General features: G+C 45.1%; 1 protein-coding gene across 1 annotated transcript in view; it reads left to right on the top strand.

Moving 5' to 3' along the window:
• Positions 1-10529: 10529 nt before the first annotated feature.
• LOC144128188 (uncharacterized) overlaps positions 10530-21425 on the top strand; it is a 30486-nt gene continuing 19590 nt past the window's right edge. Inside the window, exon 1 of the mRNA XM_077661336.1 lies at positions 10530-10844. The gene's annotated coding sequence lies outside the window, so the exon portion shown is untranslated. The remainder of the gene's footprint in view (positions 10845-21425) is intronic.

Below are 21425 nucleotides of genomic sequence, written 5' to 3'. Positions count from 1 at the left end.
AACTAGAGTTTGTTTAAAACATTGGCTTCATTAAGAAACTTAAAAATACTTGAAATATCAACTAGTGCTTGATCACCTAAAAGTAACTTGAGGTGCAATGGGATGTATTTATTGTAGAGTGTTGTAAAATATTTTTTCCTCAGTTGTTCCAGTTTTGTACATGAAATTAAAATGTGGTTTACAGTGAGTACATCGCCGCACATTTCGCAGAGAGGTTTGTCTTGTTTTGTCAGTAAGAAGTTGTGTGTAAGGTGTGTGTGCCCAATGCGTAGCCGACATAAAATAACTTCAGTGAAACGTTCTTGATGTCTACATGATTTCCATTCTCCTAAAACGGGTTTTATAGAATGCAGTTTGTTGTTTGCCTGTTCTTCCCATGCAGCCTGCCACTTAATTCTGAGTTTACTGTGCACTAATTTCAAAAAATCCCTGTGTGGTATGTTATCTTGTTTTATTTGATCAATTCGAGCTTGTGCTGCGCATGCATCTGCTCTCTCATTACCGACAATTCCAACATGGCTGGGCACCCAGCAGAATATAATGTTATGTTTTTGTTTTTTTATTTTAATTATGTTATGTATGATGTTTCCTATTATGGGTTCAGCAGCGTTTCTACAGTGCAGCGCTTTGAGCATACTCAGTGAATCGGTGTAAATGACGCTATTTTTAATGTTTTCTTTTACTATTTGGTCTACGGCTACAAAGACTGCATACCCCTCGGCAGTAAAAACCGATGCATACTGTGGCAGTCGTATCATTTTTTCATTTTTTCCTTCAATTACTGCACTTCCAACATGACTTTCTGTTTTTGACCCATCAGTGTAAAATTCAGTGAAGGTGTCATATTTTTCTTGCAGTTCAAAGAATTCTTGTAGTATGAGCTGATGTGGCATTTCCGTTTTATGTAAGTGTGTCAGTGTGAAGTCGCACACTGAAGGCAGGCTGTACCATGGTGGTAAATTTTCATATTTTTGTGCAATATTCGGCAGGGCATCCAGTACTCCTAACTCTTCACATTTATCTTCAAAGCGCATTATTAGTGGCCGGATGGATTGTGGTTTGTTGTTGAATAATCTTTTGGATAGGCACTTGGTAACAATGGGATGGCAGAGATGTTTAGGAAGAGAACGGGTTTTTAGGACGTATGCGCATGTCAGTGTGACTCTTCTATCCTCTAGTGCAGGCTCATTAGCTTCAATGTAAAGACTGTTTACCGGGGATGTTCTATATGCTCCAGTTGATAGTCGCAGACCAAGATTATGAACAGGGTCCAGTCGTTTCAAGTAGGATGCTCTTGCTGAACCGTATACTATGCACCCATAGTCCAGCTTGGAGCGTACCAGAGAGCGATAGATGTGTAATAGGCATGTTCTATCGGACCCCCACCGTTTTCGCGAGAGCACCTTTAATACATTGAGGGCTTGGGATGCTTTCTTTTTAAGGTTGTTAATGTGTGGTAGAAATGTGAGTTTCTTGTCAAAAGTGAGTCCTAAAAATTTATGTCCTGGTTTAATTGGTAGTGTGGCTTGATTCAAGTATAGGTTGGAAATGAATTGTAGGCATCGTCGCAATGAGAACAGAACAGCTACTGTTTTTTGAGGAGAGAACTTGAACCCATTTATCTCTGCCCAAGCAGCCAGTTTATTTAGTGTGATTTGTATTTGTCTCTCGCAGGACGATATGCTGGAGGAAGTGCATGCTATCTGTAGGTCATCTACATAAACCGAATACATTATGGACTTGGGTATTACTTTGGCTAACGAATTCATTTTTACTACGAAGAGTGTCGTGCTTAGAATGCAACCTTGGGGTACGCCATTCTCTTGGGTGAAAGTCATGGAGAGAGTTGTTCCTAGGCGGACCCTAAATGTGCGGTTAGCCAGGAAGTCGTTCAAGCAGTTCAGCATCCTGCCTCGGATACCTAGCTCTGCTAGGTCGCGGAGGATGCCGAACTTCCACGTGGTATCGTATGCCTTCTCCATGTCGAAGAAGACCCCGATACACTGCTGCTTGTGGATGAACGCCTCCCGTATGGTGTTCTCTAGGCGGACAAGGTGATAGGTGGTTGAGCATGCTTTTCTGAATCCACATTGATGTACATCTAATAGTTGCCGAGATTCGAGTACAAAGGTGAGTCTAATGTTTATTACACTTTCAAAAGATTTAGCAATGCAGCTGGTGAGGGCTATTGGTCTGTAATTGTCAGTACTTATTGGTGGTTTTCCGGGTTTCAGAAAAGGTACTATTACTGCTTTCTTCCACTCCTCAGGTATTCTGCCAGTCATCCATATTTTATTGAAGAATTTTAACAGTGCCTGTACGGCAGTATCAGAGAGATGGGCAAGCATATTGTAATGCACTTTGTCTGGGCCTGGTGCTGTCTTTTTACCGGAAGATAATACCCTATTTAATTCCTGGAGCATAATGGGCTGGTTGTAGTCTTCCTGCATGCCTGTTCCAAATGAAAGTTTTTGTTTTTCAGCTATAGCTTTGTGTTTCTGGAATGTGTTTGTGTAGTGGGATGACCTTGAGACTTCAGCAAAGTGCTCGCCCAATAAATTGGCCTGTTCTTCCAACGATGTTTGTGTACCGGGTGTTGTGAAAAGTGGAAGTGTGAAGGAAGTACGGTCACCAGTGAATTTACGAACTTTGTCCCACATTTTCTTTGATGGTATTGAACTATTTATAGAGGACACATATTTCTGCCAGGAGGTTTTCTCAGCAATCCTGCGCACGTACCGCGCTCTCGCCTTGGCCCTCTTAAAAGTGAGTAAGTTCTCTGCAGTGGGGTACCGACGTAGGGTGCCCCATGCTTTATTTTGCTGTTTTTTTGCAAATGTACATCCTTGTGTTCACCATACTTTGTGTTTCTTCTGTACGAGTCCGGTTGTTTGTGGTATAGCGAGTGTTGCAGCAGATATTATGCATGCAGTAAACCTTTCATTAATTTCATCTATGCTGAGGTCTTCAGAAAATTCTTTATCTAGAGTGGCACTTTCTGTAAAAAGTTACCAGTCGGCGAGGTGAAATTTCCAGCGCCGTGGTCTTGTGGGGATGACTGGAGTGGAAGACGAGAGTCTGATGACAGTGGGTAGGTGATCACTTCCCAGAGGATCATTTAAAACATCCCATTTAAAATCGTTAAAAAGCGATGGTGATGCGAAAGCTAAATCGAGAAAGCTTATTTTTGCCGAGCTTGGGCAACAATAAGTTGCTTTTCCTGTATTTAAAAGACAGATGTTATTTGAGAGGATAAAATCTTCGATTGTTTGTCCCCTAGAGTCGCAGCGCTCGCTTCCCCAAAAAGGGGAGTGAGCGTTAAAATCTCCAACTACCAGATATGGCTCTGGAAGTTCATCTATCAATTCTTCTAGCTCATGGACTGTTAATGTAAAATGTGGAGGAATGTATACGGAACAGATTGTTAGTGTTTTATAGCTGACGATGCTGACTGCAACCGCCTCAAGTTTTGTATTGAGCTTGATTTCTCGAGCAGGGACGCCGCTTTGGACGACAATTGCGACGCCTCCTGAGAGTCGATTTGCCTGCTCGCGATCGCGTCTAAAAGTTTGATAGTGTTTCAGGATATGCACATGTTGTGGACCAAGATTGGTCTCCTGAAGACATAAAACTATGGGTAACAATGACCCTAAAATATGTGTTATGTCACTATAATTCCGCATAAGTCCTCTGCAATTCCATTGAATTAAAAAAGCCATGCTTGTGTTTTTAAAAGAAAATGAAAGGGGATTTACTTATGTGGTGGGCCCGTTATGAGGGGCCTGTCTTTTTTTCGCTCAAGAGAGCTGTTCCGCCGCTGTAATGGAGGCGGAGTGGGTGTTGTATCCATCACCTCAACAGAGGTGCTGGAGGACCGCGCAGCCGCGGTTGTGTTAGTTTCAGGCCTCTCCCGACGGGGGGAGGTCCTGCGGGATGCCGACCCATGGACCGGCGGTCCCTGCTTTGGCAGTTACAGGGCAGCTTTCGCTAACCCTGCCTGGGGCGTGGATGGCCCGGCCAAAGGCTCGGTGGGAGCGGCCTTGGCAGGTGCCGGAGTGCTGTGTGGTGCTACGCCCCTGCGCACCACATAGGCGAAGTTTTGTTTTGCTGTGAAGGAGAATGTGTTTGTAAGCGCAAAACGCCTTCTCGCTTCTTTAAAAGAAATGTTTTCTTTGGTTTTTATGGTGATAATTTCTTTTTCTTTCTTCCAGGACGGACACGCCCTGGAGTATGCAGCATGTTCTCCTTCACAGTTTGCACAGCACAGGTCTGCGTCACATACATCAGACTGGTGATCGTTAGAGGCACATTTTGCGCACGTTTTACGACCGCGGCAGCTCTGTAAGCCGTGGCCGAACCTTTGGCAGTTGAAACACCTGCGAGGGTTTGGTATGTATGGTCTTACATTGATTTTCAAATATCCCACGTCGATTGTGTCGGGCAGGGTGCTGGTGTTGAACGTCAGGATCATGTGTTTTGTGTCTATTTCCTTGTTGTCCTTCCGGATTTTGATTCGGTGGACATCTATGACGTCTTGGTCGATGAGCCCTTCGAACATTTCTTTTTCAGTTATGTGAAGAAAATCATTTTCCGATATTACGCCTCGGACAGTGTTTAGTGAGCGATGAGGAGTCACGGAGACCGGGATTTCCCCTATGGACGTTAGGTTGGAGAGCTTAGAATGTTGGACATTGTCACCCAGTTCGAGCAATAAGTCGCCGCTGGCCATTTTTGACAGCTTATAGCCAATGCCTAGGGTTTCAGTCAAGCACTTTTACACAAGGAAGGGGGATATTATTCTTGCCTGTTTATCTTGTTGTTCACTGTGGATCACATGATATTTGGGGAAAGTTACTTTTCTTTTTTGAAAGAAGTTGTCTGCCTCGTTCCGCCCTCTTTTGAGAGAGCGATCAGGTTTTGAAAGTTGGGGAGCCATAAAAAAACTTTGTTTTTCGGTCATGATGCCAGCCACCCACCACGGAGTCCAACAAGGGGACGGGACAGGAACTTGATAGCAAGTCCTGCCCACGCCAGCTGTACACCTCAACTATAACCAAATATGACGCAACTCAGGGTAGTTGGTCACACAAGGTTAACCCTCGCCGCCAGGAAAAAAGGAAAAACCAAGAAGCGAGTAGGATACAGGAGAGTTGTGAGACAGAGATAGGAAAGTTAAAGATGAAGAGGAGGATAGGAAAAGGCGACTGCCGATTCCCCTCGGTTGGGTCAGGCCGGAGGTGCCGTCTGCAGGAAGCTGGGGCCAAAGTGGTGTGTTGCCTCCGCCAAGGGGCCTTAAGGGTCCAAACGCTCGGCATCGGCTCAACCACCAGGATCCCCTTTTCCCCGGACACAGCGATGCCACGCACGGCGAGGCGCGGGTGCTCGGGTCCGTGGTGATGCACAGTTCACCATCATCCCCTTTCGGAGATGTCCCTGCGGATGCTCGGGAACCCGCGGTGTCGCCACTCACCGTCGCGACGCCTGCAAGCTGCAGGCGCCCCCCTGCGGGGCTTCGTTGAGTAAAAAACGGTATGCGACAAAACAGGCAATATTTGGGCTCTTGACTATAGCGAGATAAGATATCACTCATGTTTTGCGGGCCAAAGAGCACAGGAAGTCATTTTTGCTTCCTTCTTTTAGTGCATTTCTGTAGCGTTTGAAGTAAGCACTAGGATATTTGCAGATAACCTTTAGCACATGTATGCTCAGGAGAGACGTATACAAACATAGAGCCATTAGGACGAAGGACAGGCTGAATTACTTCGGCAAAGAGCTCACTCGCAACTTGGGATTACATCTTAGGCAAACTTATGTCTTTCTTTTTTTGGAGTGCTATCCGTAGGTCAGCGCGAGTGGCAGTGCAAACAGGGCGGGCCAAAATGTCATCAGTTTAAAAAAGCATGAATATTTTGGTTCATTTGGCTTGGTTTATGGGGATTTTAAGTTCCCAAAGCGACACTGGCTATGGGGGACGCCGTCTTGGAACGCTCTGGATAATATCAACCACCTAGTGCTCTTTAGCGTGCACTGATAACGCACAGTGCACGGGCCTCTATCATTTCTGGATCAAACCGTCGTCTCTCGGGTTACCAGCCGAGCACCGTAGCCACTAAGGCACCGCGGCGGCTAGCATGAATATTATAGCATTGAGCAAAATATTCTGTGGAGAACAGAAAGGTATTTCAAGAGCGTTTGCTTGAGAGCTAGTTGGTTCATGTTTCTTCCACGAGAATTTCTTTTTTAGAGCGACACATAAACGGGACAAGACGGGAGCTAACTCAAAACTGTTTATTCATAAAAAACGCGCTTACATACATTATATATACTCATAAAGTCATCCAGCATATCAGAATGTTCACAATCTTACACATGTCTCGCCAAGAAATGTTTTTGTCGCAAGCACACCAAAGTGTGGCTAATACAAACATTTGGCTTTTTTTTTTTCAGATCAAAAACGCTTCGAGTAGTTCAAGTGCCACAGTGTCGCGACCTCTGCCTATGATATTTATGTTGGTAAACTGTGGTTTCTATTTACAATTTTTGCAATGCTTTGGCAGATGTAGGTTTGCATCATTTAACACAGACAGCTAATGCTGCCGTGCCCTATCATTTACATATTTGGTTGACTGTCCAATGTATACCATACCGCATGACAGAGCCCGTTCATATATACACAGCGCCGCTAGCATACTTCACATACGGGTTGGCATGGCGCTTCCCGCATCCAACATATTTCCATTTTGCATCCATTATGCAGGGGAATTACTTCGTAAGTTTCAGGGGAGCTGAGAAAACAACCGAGACTTTCTGCTTTTTAGCGACTTTTTTACAGATTGTGGGACATTCGATGAATAATATGGCACTCTTTTCGGAGTTTTTCGGTGTTTTCTTTCGCCTTTTCACTTTCTGCCGCAATGTCTCAGTGAATGACAAAATAACATGCTTAGGGTACCCTTATTCTCTTAGCCTCTTAATCTGCTCAGAGAAACTATGTTCAACCATATGAACGCAGAACTTTAGTGCTGAATCTAGGTATAGATTTGCTATTGCTCTCTTAACTGTTTTTGAGTGAGCGGAGTCATACTGGAGTAGTTCTTTTTGAATCGTGGGTTATACATCCAGCAGGTATGTTTCGTTTCAGCTGTCACTTCAAATGTCTAGAAACTACGCTTTTTCAATGTGGCCTAAAGATGTTTAAAACAAGTTCCACCTTGTTCAGGTAGGTCGAAGCCGGTTGCTCTATTAGTAGTACCAGCATATCTAAAGGTTCTCACAACGCATTCGTCGTTACAGGTACCATTAATGTCAAGACTTATGGAAGCGAGGAGGATGTTAGACAGAACAGGTGCCACACATGAACCTATGCAAATGCCGTGTCGCTGTACATACAAGTCGTTACGAAAGCAGACAAGCGTGGCACTGAGATAAAATTCGTGCAGGCGCATGGAGTTTAACACAGAAATTCCTGCTTTGTTTTGGAAGACCATGACATTGCTTTATTCGGTTTTAGCCTTGACTGGCCACTTATGTGTCGCGCTAAAATAATTTTCCTTGGAAGGGGAACGGAAAGCGCCGATGCAGGCGGAGGCAATTAATCTCCGCTGTATCTTTTGGCACGCACGGAAAGTATTTCTTTTGCGTGAAGCGATAGCGCCAATGGCGACTTAGGGCGCATTATTATGCCCGATTATTGGAACACGAACATCTGCATGCAAAGAATGCGGGAAACATTTGCAAAGGCCGCAGCGGCTGTTTTTCGACGGATGCCAAACAGACAAACGCCCGCCTGCTGTGCGAAGTCGCTGCATCTTAAAGAATCATAGGTCGTCTAAATTTTATCCGGAGCCCTCTGCCACAGCGTTCCTCATATCCGATGTGTCGACTCGAAACGTTTAAACCTGTAATTTCCGTTGGCCACACGCAGAGACCTTGCTTGTCCACCCTAGTTTGGAAACATACGAGGTGTTTCCCGAAATTCAAAAATTTTCAAAAATAAGCTTTTTGTTGTAAAAATACGGCTTTTGTGGCAGAGCATTACCCGTGTTGGCGGACAGGGAAAAGCCGGTGAAATGTCTGAATTAGTAAGCTGTTTAACTAATTTCTGATATAACTTTTTAATTATCACACATAGGCAACAGGTTGTAAGTAGAGATTTGCAGCCAGTCGTTAGTAATAGCAATACCAGTGTTTGGAATTTCGAAAGCGTGATTACCCCGGTCGCTGTGGCTCGACAGAATTTGGCTGCATGGTGCGAAAATCCGCTTTCACAAGCATGCCGGCAACGCAACCCCTCCAGCGCACTTAACTAGTCGAAGAAAACCAAATTTTGTCGAGCCACAGCGCCAAGAGTAGTTGCTGTTTTCTAAATTTTAAAAACTGATATGGCTATCACTAACAACAGGCTACAAACCTCTAATTGCAACTAGGTACCTAACCCAACTAGGTAAGAAGTTAATAATTAAAAAATATTTAACCAGCTTACTACTTAAGGCGGTTCAACCGGTATTCTGGCCTCCTTCAAAGGTGGTAACACTATGCCGAAAAAACCCATATTTTTACCACAAAAAGCCAAATTAAAAAAAATGTCGAATTGTTCGTTGAAACACCCGATATATTATCGAGTGTGGGTGGGCGGCAAATTTCAGTACATGGTTCCGATTATTAACACTCACATTTTAGCAAAATGCCAGTGAGGCTTTCCCAGAAAACGAAATTCGATCTCTAATCAAATCTGAACTAGTGACAACGCGTCTAGGCAAAGGGAATGATTTAAAAGTGACGGTTTATGGTTTACGGGGGTTTAACCTCTCAAAGCGACACAGGCTATGAAGGACGCCGTCGTGAAGGGCTCCGAAAATTTCGACCACCCGTGGTACTGACATCTGATGTGTTTTTTTTCATACATTTATTTGTACTGCGTATCATGTGAACGCAAGTGCAGAACCTTCGCCGTTGGCTTAAATATGACGAAATTCAAAATATATTGATTTCGGAGTACACCGTTATGCTCTGTTTGCCTGTGGGCTGCATGCTTTATGGCCATATTGTGTTATGATAACATGTGTCAACTGACCAAACTCAGTACACTGCGCTATAACCAGAACAATGTGTACGAGCATGTCCTGCAGGTAGATAATCAGTGATCCATGCCCTTTCCATGGATGTCTAAATCTTAGAGTACACAGTGAGCGAAAATTTAACTTTAGATTGCCGCTTCTTTTCAGTGATAACAACATGTATAAGCCCTTAACGAGCGTCTAATACTGGTCTCTACATGTACGAAAACTTCGACATATTGCGAGTTCTCCGCACTATCATGCATCTTTCAATCCTCCATCTTAATAATGCCTTTTTGATCTCTACAGCAATTGTTTTCGCACGTAATGGTTTCAAGCAGATTTCCAGTCATTCCGATTTAATCGCTGTTCTAATCGAATTCGTTGCTCTTGGCTCTGCGAGATACAACACCAACCTCGGAGCAAGCCAGCTGATATCACGCTCTCCTCTACCTTAAAGTGCTCTACCTTACAATAAGCCAGCGCCATCTGCAGCACTGTTTCATTACTTCTTGCAAAGAAATGTCTTGCGTCGTATGTAGATGGCGGCCCATGCAGGCAGCTGATGGAGTCTTTTGATGCTGAAAGTAGCTCAATTTTTTCAACCATCTAGCTGCAGCGCCATACCTCGCACTTCCTCTTCGCCCGCCTGTGTAAATGGCGCTTCTCCGAGCGATGAATAAAGCAATGATTGGCATTCATCGATCGCTAGGAGGACGGGAGGAAGGTATGCACTTGGCTTGTGTTAGCGTGAAACCGTTAAGGGTTCTGTGCAGCGAAAAACGCAGCGTCGTCGTCTTTGGCGGCGTGAGCGCAAAATCTACAAAGCAACCTAGGTGGGAGAATGGTCGCCTATGTTACGTGAAGTTGTGACGCCATCACAACCTGCCCATTGGACTGTGAGCAAACTGCCCACACTGGCAGGCGACAGTTAATGAGTGGTCGCAAGAGTTTGCTCGGGAAGAGCAGCATAGGTCTCACAAGCACCACCGTGGCAGTGCTTGAACGAGCTACATTCCAGGGCATCGGTGCCCCGTTTAAACACTGCAACACAGCGCCAAGAATAGTATGAGGACTCTCCCCCGATCTATGAACGTAAAGTAGAGAATAACAAAGTTTGCATATATGGGCATAGACCCATTAATGCTATATCGTCATGCCGTTGAGACGGAGGTTATGTGTCACCTGCAGTCTGAGAGCGCTAGCACCTAGAGTGTCCATTCCCCGCATACAGCTGTTGTGTAATGTTTGTTTGTCTAACCTCTGCTTTGTGGAAGCCTGCCCGCTAGCCCAGCGTGTTGTGGGGAACCTCACCAGGTGTATGTATACACATACCTGGTAGGTTGCGATGAAGTGACAAGTTCACGTGACCTAGACAGCAGGCGTACCATAGTTCAATGGGCTCGGCAACGCAGCAGCGATGGGCTTCGCTCACATTCATCGCCTCTTTGCCGCGCAGGTAATCACCCTTGCCCTGGCCTGCTTCTCGTCCACCTACGCCCTGAGTGGATCCGACATACCGTACCTACACCGTACAAGTTCCTTGGACCCGCTTCCAACCTCGCCGGATCCTTGGCCAGCAGAAAGTGTTGCCGCGCCCGTGCACTCCTGCCCTGTACTGTGCACTACGGAGCATCCCATCTGCGCACCGGATGGGCCTCTTGGTTCGCAAGCTGTCAGATCGCCCGTCAAGATAAAAGGCTCGGCGCGCTTCTACTGGTCTTCAGTGGGCTCGGCAACGCAGCAGCGATGGGCTTCGCTCACATTTATCGCCTCTTTGCCGCGCAGGTAACGAACTGCTTCTCGTTGTGTGCTCCCCGTACGAGCTACCGGGCGCTCTTAGCGTTGCCGAGCCCGTGCTGTTGTTTATCCATTGCGTATGACTGTGCCGAAGTTGCTCTATCTTTGTTAGTTTTGTCGGGTGATGTCGAGTTAAACACAGGCCCTAATCCACGTTCCACTAAAACTACTGGTGACAAAGTCTGCACTCGAAGAACTGAAATCAGGGCAGTTATCATTACTCAATGAAGTGAAAGCAATGCACGCAAAGTTATCGCAAAATTACAAGGAATTCGAAGAAATTCGGAACCGGCTTCTAAAAATTGAACAATATTGTTCCTCTGTTCCCGCATTGAAAGAAAAGTTAGATGACGTACAATGTGTCGCTCAAGAAAATGCAAACTTTTCCACCTGTCGTCAAAAGTGGATGTGTTCGAGGATAGGGCCCGTAGGTCAAATCTTCTATTCTATGGCATATCAGATAGCCAAGGAGAAACTTGGAATGAAGCCGAGGGTTTGGTGATTGATTTCGGCAAAACAAAGCTTGACACTGATTTACACACTGTCGACATTGAACATGCACACAGGATTGGCTCTTTCGCCGTCAATAAGAAAAGACCAATAATTGTTAAATTCGCACATTTCAAAGTTAAAGACCGTATTCTGGCAAAGGCGGGTAAACTGAAAGACTCCAATTTCAGTGTGTCATCGGACTATTCACTGAAACCTCGGCTCGCCCGCAAAAAGCTTGTTGAATTTGCGAAATCCAAAGGTAAAAGTTAATAACTTCGAAATGACAGGTTGACCACGAAACACACTACCTATATTTATGATCACCCTACAGAGAAAGTTGTTGAACGTCCTACATAGCTCAGAGTTAGGTCTGAAGAGCAACCACCAAAATGTCCTTTTTGCGTTTTATATACTAACATTAGAAGCATTCTGCCAAAGCTTGACTCAGTTGCTAACCTTGTTTCCACTAGAGATAGCAACGTTGTCATTATAACTGAAACCTGGTTAAATTTTTCCATCGCCAATCCTGAATGTCAGATTGCTTTACCTAACTTTGATATCTTCCGCTGCGATCGCGTTGAGAGGCGTGGTGGAGGGGTGTTAATAGCAACTAACCGTAGTATGCACTGCTTTAGAATTTATATCTCCTCTCCGTTGGAAATACTGTTCGTTTGCACTAAAATTTCCCACCCACCTTTAATACTAGGAGCATGTTGCCGACCCCCAGACGCCGATCCAAGCTTTGTCGCATTTTTCCCCGAAGCACTTTGCACTCTGGCACATCTCTTTCCCAGCACACCAATCCTTTTGTTCGGAGATTTCAACTTTCCTGCCATAACGTGGTCGAACATAGCATTAACAATGTCGAAAAACAACACTGAAAGTGAATTTTTTAACACGTGTCTTACGTTTGGCTTGTCACAGCTTATCTCCACTCCAACAAGGCATAATAATATTGCTTCCAGTCTGCTCGATCTTTTGTTCACCACACATCCTGATAACCTTTCTGCGCTAACTTTTTTGCCCGAGCTCAGCGATCATGCCGTAATTCACGCTCCTTATCAATCTCGTATACGTACCCGAAAAAAGTAACGAAAATAACCCTCTAAGAAAAAGGTGATTACATCGCTTTCAATTAAAAGTTAACTCAGTTTAGTTTCTCTTTTCTTGATACGTTCCCGTGTCGTTCAGTTGTAGATAACTGGCAAATTTTTAAATAAAAAATGCAGGAATTAATCAAAGCCCATATTCCCACAATTACCGTAACCGAACGGCCGTCTTCCCCCTGGTTAAATAACACGTTAAAGCGCCTTAACAATAAAAATAAACGACTCTATTCCATCGCCAAAGAAAGTAATACTGCACGCGCATGAGAAAAGTACCGCAGCGCTGATAAAATGCTCCAGTATCTAGCTGCAAAAACTAACCGATCTTTCTTTTCTACTTCGCTTCCTGATATGCTGCTTACTAACCCCCGTCAATTTTGGATGGTTATAAATCCAAGCCCAAAGAAATTCAGAAGATTACTTGACCAAAACGACGTTTCTATTCCTGATACCGAAGTTGCAACCACTCTAAACTCTGCGTTTTGTTCAGTTTTCTCCAAAGAACCCGAAGGCAATCTCTCTTGTTTTCCTAACTTCAACATCCTGGCATGCCAGACATCACTTTTGAACCTCACGGCATTTGCAAACTAATCGAATCACTGAAGCTAACGTCCACTGCTGGAGTAGACGACATCAACGCCAAAGCACTCAAAAACACCAAAGTAACTACCAGTGTCATATTGTCGTACATATTTCAACAGTCTCTTTCGTCTGGAGTGGTGCCGCTGGATTGTAAAACGGGTGAGGTCATTCCAGTTCCTAAAATAGGGCCATCATCATCATGTCTCTACTACCGGCCAATTTCCATTACTAGCGTTTGTTCTAAGCTGATGGAGCATATCATTTTTAGCCAAATCATGAATTTCCTTATTTGTAACAACTTTTTTTTATTCCAGTCAGCATGGCTTCCTTAAGAATTTATCTTGCGATACACAACTTGCATTATTCATCAGTGACATCAGCTCCCACCTAGACTTCAACATACCCGTAGATTCACTGTTTTTAGACTTCCAGAAAGCTATTGACAAGGTTCCTCATAATCAACTTTTCTTGAAACTTTCACGCCTAAATCTTCATCCCCTAGTCTATAACATGTTCCGTAGTTTTTTATTTGGCCGTCATCAGTTCGTTTTCGCAAATAACCATTCCTCTCCGCTGTCCCCTGCGATTTCTGGTGTGCCTCAGGGTTCCGTTCTCGGCCCACTGCTCTTCTTAATCTACATCAATGACCTCCCTAACAATATATCTTCTAACATACGTCTTTTTGCTGATGATTGTGTTATATACCGACCGATTAACGATTGTTCAGATGCCCTCATTCTTCAACGCGACTTACAAACAGTAGAAAAATGGTGTAAAACTTGGTTATTGTCTTTAAATGTCAGCATAACGTCAGTAATTACTTTTCACCACCGCCGTTCTCACGTAGTGCCCAAGTATTTTTTTGGTAGCAAAGCAATATCCCCTGTTACATAAATATCTAGGTCTTATTCTGACACAGAATCTTTCATGGTCCTCTCAAGTAGCGAAAATATCTAATGAGACTAACCGCACTGTCGGCTTTCTAAGGCGAAATCTTAAATTCTGCTCCTCTTCCGTAAAAACTCTTGCTTACAAAACACTTATAAGGCCCAAGCTAGAATATGCATGTTCAGTTTGGGACCGTCATCAGACTAATCTTTCTAACTCCACTGAATCTATCCAAAACCGGGCAGCTCGATTTATTTTTAATGACTATTCTTCCTATACTAGTGTCACAGCTCTAAAATCTAATGCAAATCTTCGCAATCTATAAACTCGACGTAAAATAGCCAGGCTCGTTCACAACTATAAGTTCTATCATTTTCCAATTGGTAACAGCGTTATATCTCCGGCTCACCGCCATTCATCCCGGACCAATCATTCCAAGTCTGTATACCCGCCTCACGCGCGCACATCATCGCACCTTCACTTGTTTTTTCCACAAACAGCGAAAGACTGGAATGATCTGCCTGAAAAAGCGGTTCACCACTCCAGTGCGACAAATTTCAGGACAGGCATTGCAAATTTTCTTTTGTGAAGCCACCCACCTTTGAAATCGTCTGTGAAGCCGCCCACACCTCATGTAAAACCCCTGTCCAAAGGGCATTTGAGAACTAAATAAATAAAAAATAAATAAATAAATTCAACACAACGATCGCCCAGCGCTAGCGCACTTAATTCGGATTTTGCCTAACGCATGTCAACGTTCATATTTTTTCGTTCATTTTCGGTCGCCACCATTTCCAGGCCGGCTCGCAGTCTGCTACTGCTGTGGGTCGAACTTCTTCGTTGACCCTTGGATATAGCGCACAACCGGTTACCTACAATAGCATGGCTTCAGCGATGCGACATTAATCACTCTGGTCTCCAGACGACGTCGTCGTGGTTTCTTCCCAGCTCTGAAGGTGAACGTCATAACTCCGGGGCTCGAGCAGGGAAGTATATTGAAGCGTTTGATTTAGCGCCGTATTAGTTTTTCACAGTTTTCACCGTTGAATTAGTACCATAGCCAAACTGGATCTACAGGTGGTGGTATGCGCCCACTCGGTGGTGTTTAAAATTTGAAAAATGGTTTTGAGAACATCTAATACACTGTAACTGTCGTTTCTCGAAGCACGCATAAACTGCGCCCTGAGGAGAAGAACGAACGGGGCAGTGAAAGAAGAAAAAATGATGGAGTAGCGCTGCGAATGACACCGGATTAATATCGAACACCTGATCATCTTAACCAAGCACTGATATTGCACAAAGACAAGCGCCTCGTACCGGTGTCTTTGAGTTCAGTAGCCGAGCTCGATAGCTACTCTGCCACAGCGGCCGGTCGCTACTGCCAAGTAATTTGAGTTCACGTGAGCTGACGAGCTTCTGGAGAGGGTCGCCAATGAAGGAGCATAGGAGAGTTGGTGGCAGATCAATCTCAAAAACTGCGCGAAAAGGACAAGGACGCAAAGAAGAAACGTACACACGAGCACTGACTTACAACTTACGATTTATTGCGAAGAAGCCCACTTTTATAGGCAGGTTGGGCCACAAAGAAGAAAGCATTAGGAAAAGGCACAGAAAACTGAAAAAAAAAAGACTAATGAATGAAAATTTATCTTTACAAAGGTTGCACTTTTCATCAGAAAGAAATATAATATATTGTTCAGATGAAAGTCGTGATAGTGCACTGATAAAAGTGTCATTTATAATATGTTGCTGGCCTCAATCAGTTCCCTACTGAGCTCACCAGCATGGGTCTATGACGCCACAGTGCTCAAAATCTGAATGACGCTCGGTGAATGTTTTGCAGTGGGCGGCTAAATGTCCTTTAACGCTATTCTTCGCATCTTTTTTGCGCTCACGCAAATGGTCTTTTAGGCACCCGGCAGTTTGGCTGATATATTTTCGGCCACTTTCAGTACAATTTCATAAATCACTTTGTTCGCATGCAAGAAATTGATTTTAATGATTCGTGTTACAGATTCTTCGTTTCATTGAACAAGGGCTTCATATCGTAGCTTTTCAGGAGTGGAAAAAATTATTTTCACTTTAGTGCGATTCACATTTTGCTAGGTTTGTGTGAGAGAGTGTGGCGATAGGGCATGCCGGATAACTTTATTTCATTTTTATTTGCTCAGCCAGATCATTCTGACATACTTCATTTTTGTTCTGTTTTTGGAGCTCTTGGGCGACTAAGATTAGAAGAAATAAATGGCAGCCTGCTTCTGCAGCCTGCTATATTGTTTTTCAGACCTTATTTGCATACTTTGTGGACAAGGTTTTTTGAGAGCATTGGAAGAACAAAGACTGACTATATCTCGCGTGTTGTCCTGAATGTTATTTTGAATTTTGAATGAATTTTGTTGTCCTGAATGTTAGGTAAGGACAGGACAAAAGATTTTACCACCGAACTACGCTGCTTATTTGGAGGCTACTTGCCTTTACAAGGGCATCCCATACAAAAAAGTTCTATGGGCGTCTATGGAAAAAACTATGTCTGTCTATGGCCCTTTATGAACGTCTATAAGCACCTATAGAGGTGATTATTGCCAGCTATTGAAAAATCTATGCCACTAAAGCTATAGCTTTGGAACCATAAAATTGTCTTAAGCTCTCTATAGAAAAATATATCAGCCTGTATAGACAGCTATAGACAGAAATAGGAAAGGTGTATAGCTATTTGGGCCAAAATTCTATAGCCGGCCATAGGACATTTTTGTATGGGATGGCCTCATGGTGTGCGAAACCATGAGGCCGGAGTGGCAGGAGCACCGCAAAGGCATGTGCAACATGCAGATGATAGGGAGTTGGGACATCACGGTTTCGACAGCCTCCGCAATGCCATCCCCGCAAAGGAATATTGGTGAGCAGTGCTCCAAAACGGACCCGAGCACCCACACTTAGCCGTGCGTGGCACCACCGTTTCCTGGGAAAACGGTTTGCTGGTGGTTGAGCCAACGCCTAGCTTCTGGACCTTTAAGGACCCTTGGCGGAGTCCACACTCCACGTTGGTCCCAGCTTCCTGTAGACGACACCGCCGGCCTGACCCGACCGGGGAAGTGGCAGTCACCTTTACCTGTCATCCCCTCTATCTTCAACTTTCATATCTTCTATCTCACAATTTTCCTCTCCTCTCCTCCATTCTTGGTCTTTCCTTCTTCGAGGCTGCGAGGGTTAACCTTGTGAGGCTAACTATCCCTGCGTTCCGCCATATTAGGTTATAGTTGGGGTGTACAGCCGGCGCGGGCAGGGCTTGCCTGCAAGTTCCTGTCCCGTCCCTTTGTTTGGCTCCATGGTCGGCGGCTTTCACCATGGCTGAATCACACATAAACCTTATGGCTCCCATCCTTTAAAAACATCATCGCTCTCTCAACAGAGGACGGATCGAAGTACGAGATTTTTTTCCAGACAAATAAAGCAACATTCTCAAGGTTGCACGTTATCCACAGTGAAAGTGAAGAAAAGCAAGCCAGAATAATGTCCCCATTCCTTGTGTCGAAGTGCTCTTAAGATGTCTTGGGCTCTGGCTACAAAGTATCAATACTGGCCAGCGGCACTTACTGCTCGCACTGAGCGACAACATCCAGTGCTCGAAACTTTCAAACATTGCGCTATTAATCGAGAACACCCAAGTAGCTTGTGATTCACCGATGACATTCCCTTGCTAAGTCACTCAGGAGATGAGCTGCAAAGCATGATAATTGAGTTAGGAGCCGAACGGTGCGTCTTAAAATTAGATTGCAGAAAACCAAAATAATGCTCAACACTCTTGGCAGGGAACAGCAGTTCACACTTCGTGGCGAGGTGCTGGAAGGGGTAAGAGAATACGTCCACTTAGGGCATATAGTGACCGCTGATGCGGCTAAAATCAGGAAAGAAAATAACTGGAAGAATAAGAACACGGTGGGGCGCATATGGCAGGTTCTCTGAGATCATGAATGGTAGTTTACCAATATCCCCTAAGAGAAAAGTATACACCCGCTCTATCTTACCGGTGCTCACCTCTCGGGCAGAAAGGTGGAGGCTAACGAAAAGGGTTCAGCTTAAGATAACGCCAAAGCAGTCAGCTACGGGACGAAAAATGACATATGTAACGTTAAGAGACCGGAAGCGGGCAGAGTTGATGACAGAACACATGCAAGTTAGTGATATCCTGGTCGAAATCAAGAGGAAGAAATGGGCTTCGGCAGGGCATGTAATGTGAAGGCAATATAACCGCTCGTCATTATGGGTAAACGGGTGGATTCCAAGAGAATACAGGCGTAGCAGGGGGCCTCAGAAGGTTAGGTGGTCGGATGAGGTGAAGAAGTTTGCAGGGATACGGTGACCACAGCTGACAAAGGACAGGGTTAATTGGAGATGCATGGAAGAGTTCTTTGCACTGCAGTGGGCATTGTGAGGCTGACGATGATGATGATGATGATGATGATGATGATGTCGTGTTTACCTGGTGTTTACACCTCTAGATTTACCTGTTTTGGCTTTTTTAGCGATTAGTTTTCTGGGCCTTTTCCGCCACTTTGAGACAACGCTATTTATGTACTTCAATACTTTATACGCAAATCTGTTAGTACGAATGCACTACATTAGACATGCCAACCTCAAGAAGAGTCTTGTCATCTCGCTTTCTCTTGTGCTCCGAACGAACCCGAGATTACAGAAGTTAGCTCGGCTAAGCTCGGAGGACCGTCGCAACAGCTGCAGCCAATGAGGGGCAAAAGCTCGGGTGAGCTCGGAGGAGCGCCGCGCTAGCTGCGGCCTGTAGGAGGAGGGCATCGTGCCACTTAGGCCACGTCAGCTTGTGGCGTCATCACAATGAAATGTGAAGTAAAGGTTTGCCGGTGGTGTTGGTCCGGTGATTTCCAGAAACTGGATGCACCGCTTGAAGGCTTCTCGATGATATGAGTTGCAGGCGAAGCGATTTAGTGAGAAACTAACTTTTATACAGGCTATTTACAGATGGGTGCAAACAAAAGTAAGTATGAGGCCACACCTATCCGTGGCCGGCCTAGCCGACCGCCTGCACAGAGGCGAGGGACACCGCGTCCCAACTGTCAAACTGGCGCGCCTTGCACCAGCTCTCAACGGTCACTCCCTCCGCACTCGGCCAGACCGAGCGCCTGCCCGCTAGGAGTAGCTCGAGCGACAAAAGCACGCGGGCGCGGCTCCCTTCGCGGGTACACACCGAAGATGCCCGCGCCCCTTTCCACACGTAAAAATAAACTGCTAAACGCGGCTCATCAGTTTTGACGAATAGGAAAGCTCAGAACTGATGTGAGTGTTTTCCCTTACCCCCGAGTTCCTCCCTAGGTGGTCTCGCAATCCTTCGCCAAGGGGACAGCGGTCCAAGGTCGAGGCCGGCAGATAGCCCCGCCGTCCGGAGCGGCGAAAGGAACCGCAAGGACGAACGGGGAGATTAACCAAAAAGGCATGAGTCCCCTTCTAACGGCGTGCACCAAAGCAAAACAAAATAAAACAAAACCGGACGCGCAGCCTAGGTCACTGCCCTCTCGCGGAATATTCGCAACACATGTACAAAAAGATGCGACAGCGCACCGAACCCTACATGTGGACTGGCAGTAAAATTAATAACTGTTAACGAGACATTGCCCGGGAAGAGCAACATGGGTCGCGCAATGCCTGCGGTGCCTGTGATAGAAACAGCCACCTCTGCCAGTGCAGCGGTGCATTCTTAAACCGCTGCGCCACTGCGCTTTTTTTCTTTATAGCATAGAAATAGTGCCGAAACGAAAGGTCTAGGCATGATCCCGGCACAAAAACACCAGGCCACCTTAATCCTGCATGACCCCTCCTTCCAAAACATCAGAAGTCTGTGAGACACACACTTGCATCCAGATAGGGGAACCAGCTAGGCGTCTCTTCCAGGGCAGCATGTACTCCCCGCACCAAAGCGCATTGTTCACGAAACAAAGATTTCGACGACCGTGGTGATTCGGCGTGGCGGTCCATCATGCGGCTCTTCCAGAGACTAAATAGTCCCAGAAACATAAATAGATCATATTTCACAGCACTGTTTTTGTCCACAGGCAAAAAACGGATACTGTAAGGTGTGATGTCAATGCTCTTAATTGTTCGTTCTAATATATTCAGGAAACCGCAGCGTTCGCCAAGTGGTTGAGCATCTGCCTCGTATGCGGGAGGTGCGCTGTTCTATGCCCAGTGCCGCCGGATACCTACCGGTGATACAATGGGTACAAGCTTTCCCTTTGTCTGGTGCTCGGCTTATTTAGGTTGAAAGGCTTGGGAAATGGGTCTTTGACCCCACCATGAGAAAATGCAAAATGCCTTGTGTCATGGCGCTCTTTGGCCATAGATTCTCTTGCGCCATAAAAATGCATAATCATCATCATCAATATATCCCGGTAGAACACAGCATCAATGCACAGAATGAAACAATGGTCAATTGTCTCTGGTGTACGGCACAGGCGGCAGTACACCGACCATGGCGCAAGCATCTACCCGTGGTTGATATAAGGTTGCCGATGCAACGGTACAGGGAACAAATACTCTGTAAGTGCCTGAGTCAGCTGCCATGTGGAGAGGCTATTCAGGTAGCCTAAAGAAAAGCGCACTGTGAGGGAATTTAAGGAGACAGAAACTTCCCTTAAGAATCCCATACAGGTCCCTCACGAATGTGTCCATTCGGTGTGTAGAGAAAAATTAAATGAGAAATGAGACGCCTAAAAGGTATATATATATATATATATATATATATATATATATATATATATATATATATATATATATATATATATATATATATATATATATATATATATATATATATATATATATATATATATATATATATATATATATATATATATCGCACACTACACGGGCCTCTAGAATTTTGCCTTACTCGAAATTCTAAAGCCGCGGCCGAATCTAACCCGCGTATTTTGGGACAACAGCCGAAAGCCATAACCACTGAGCCACCGCGGCGGCGCGCTATTTGTTGTAAATGCGTCCGTCATCAATATATATGGATCGGCTCCTCCTACACTGCATTTGCAGAAGAATGGGACATATGTAGGACGCAGTTGAACCACGTCGATTCGGAAGGCGCTAAGAACTGACGCGAAAAGCGCTTTTAAATAAATTGAAAACTGGTTTTTTTAGGGAAAGTAAATGGCGCAGTATCTAGGCCACATCTCGGCGGACACCCTACCCGCACAGTAAGGGAAGGGATAAAGGAGGGAGTGAAAGAAGAAGGGAAGAAAGAGGTGCCGTAGTGGAGGGCTCCGGAATAATTTCCACCACCTGGGGATCTTTAATGTGCACTGACATCGCAAAACACACGGGCGCCTTAGCGTTTCACCTTCATGGGAACGCGGCTACCGCGGTCGGGTTCAAGCCCCGGTACTCCGGATCAGTAGACGAACGCCTTAACCACTCAGCCACCGCGGCGGGTCTTTTAAAAAAATGGATGGAAAATATTGTTGCT

Source organism: Amblyomma americanum, chromosome 4, assembly GCF_052857255.1.
Source record: "Amblyomma americanum isolate KBUSLIRL-KWMA chromosome 4, ASM5285725v1, whole genome shotgun sequence".
Classification (NCBI taxonomy): Eukaryota; Metazoa; Arthropoda; class Arachnida; order Ixodida; family Ixodidae; genus Amblyomma; species Amblyomma americanum.
The sequence above is the reverse complement of the archived record's forward strand: the minus strand, read 5'-3'. Positions and strand labels throughout refer to the sequence as shown.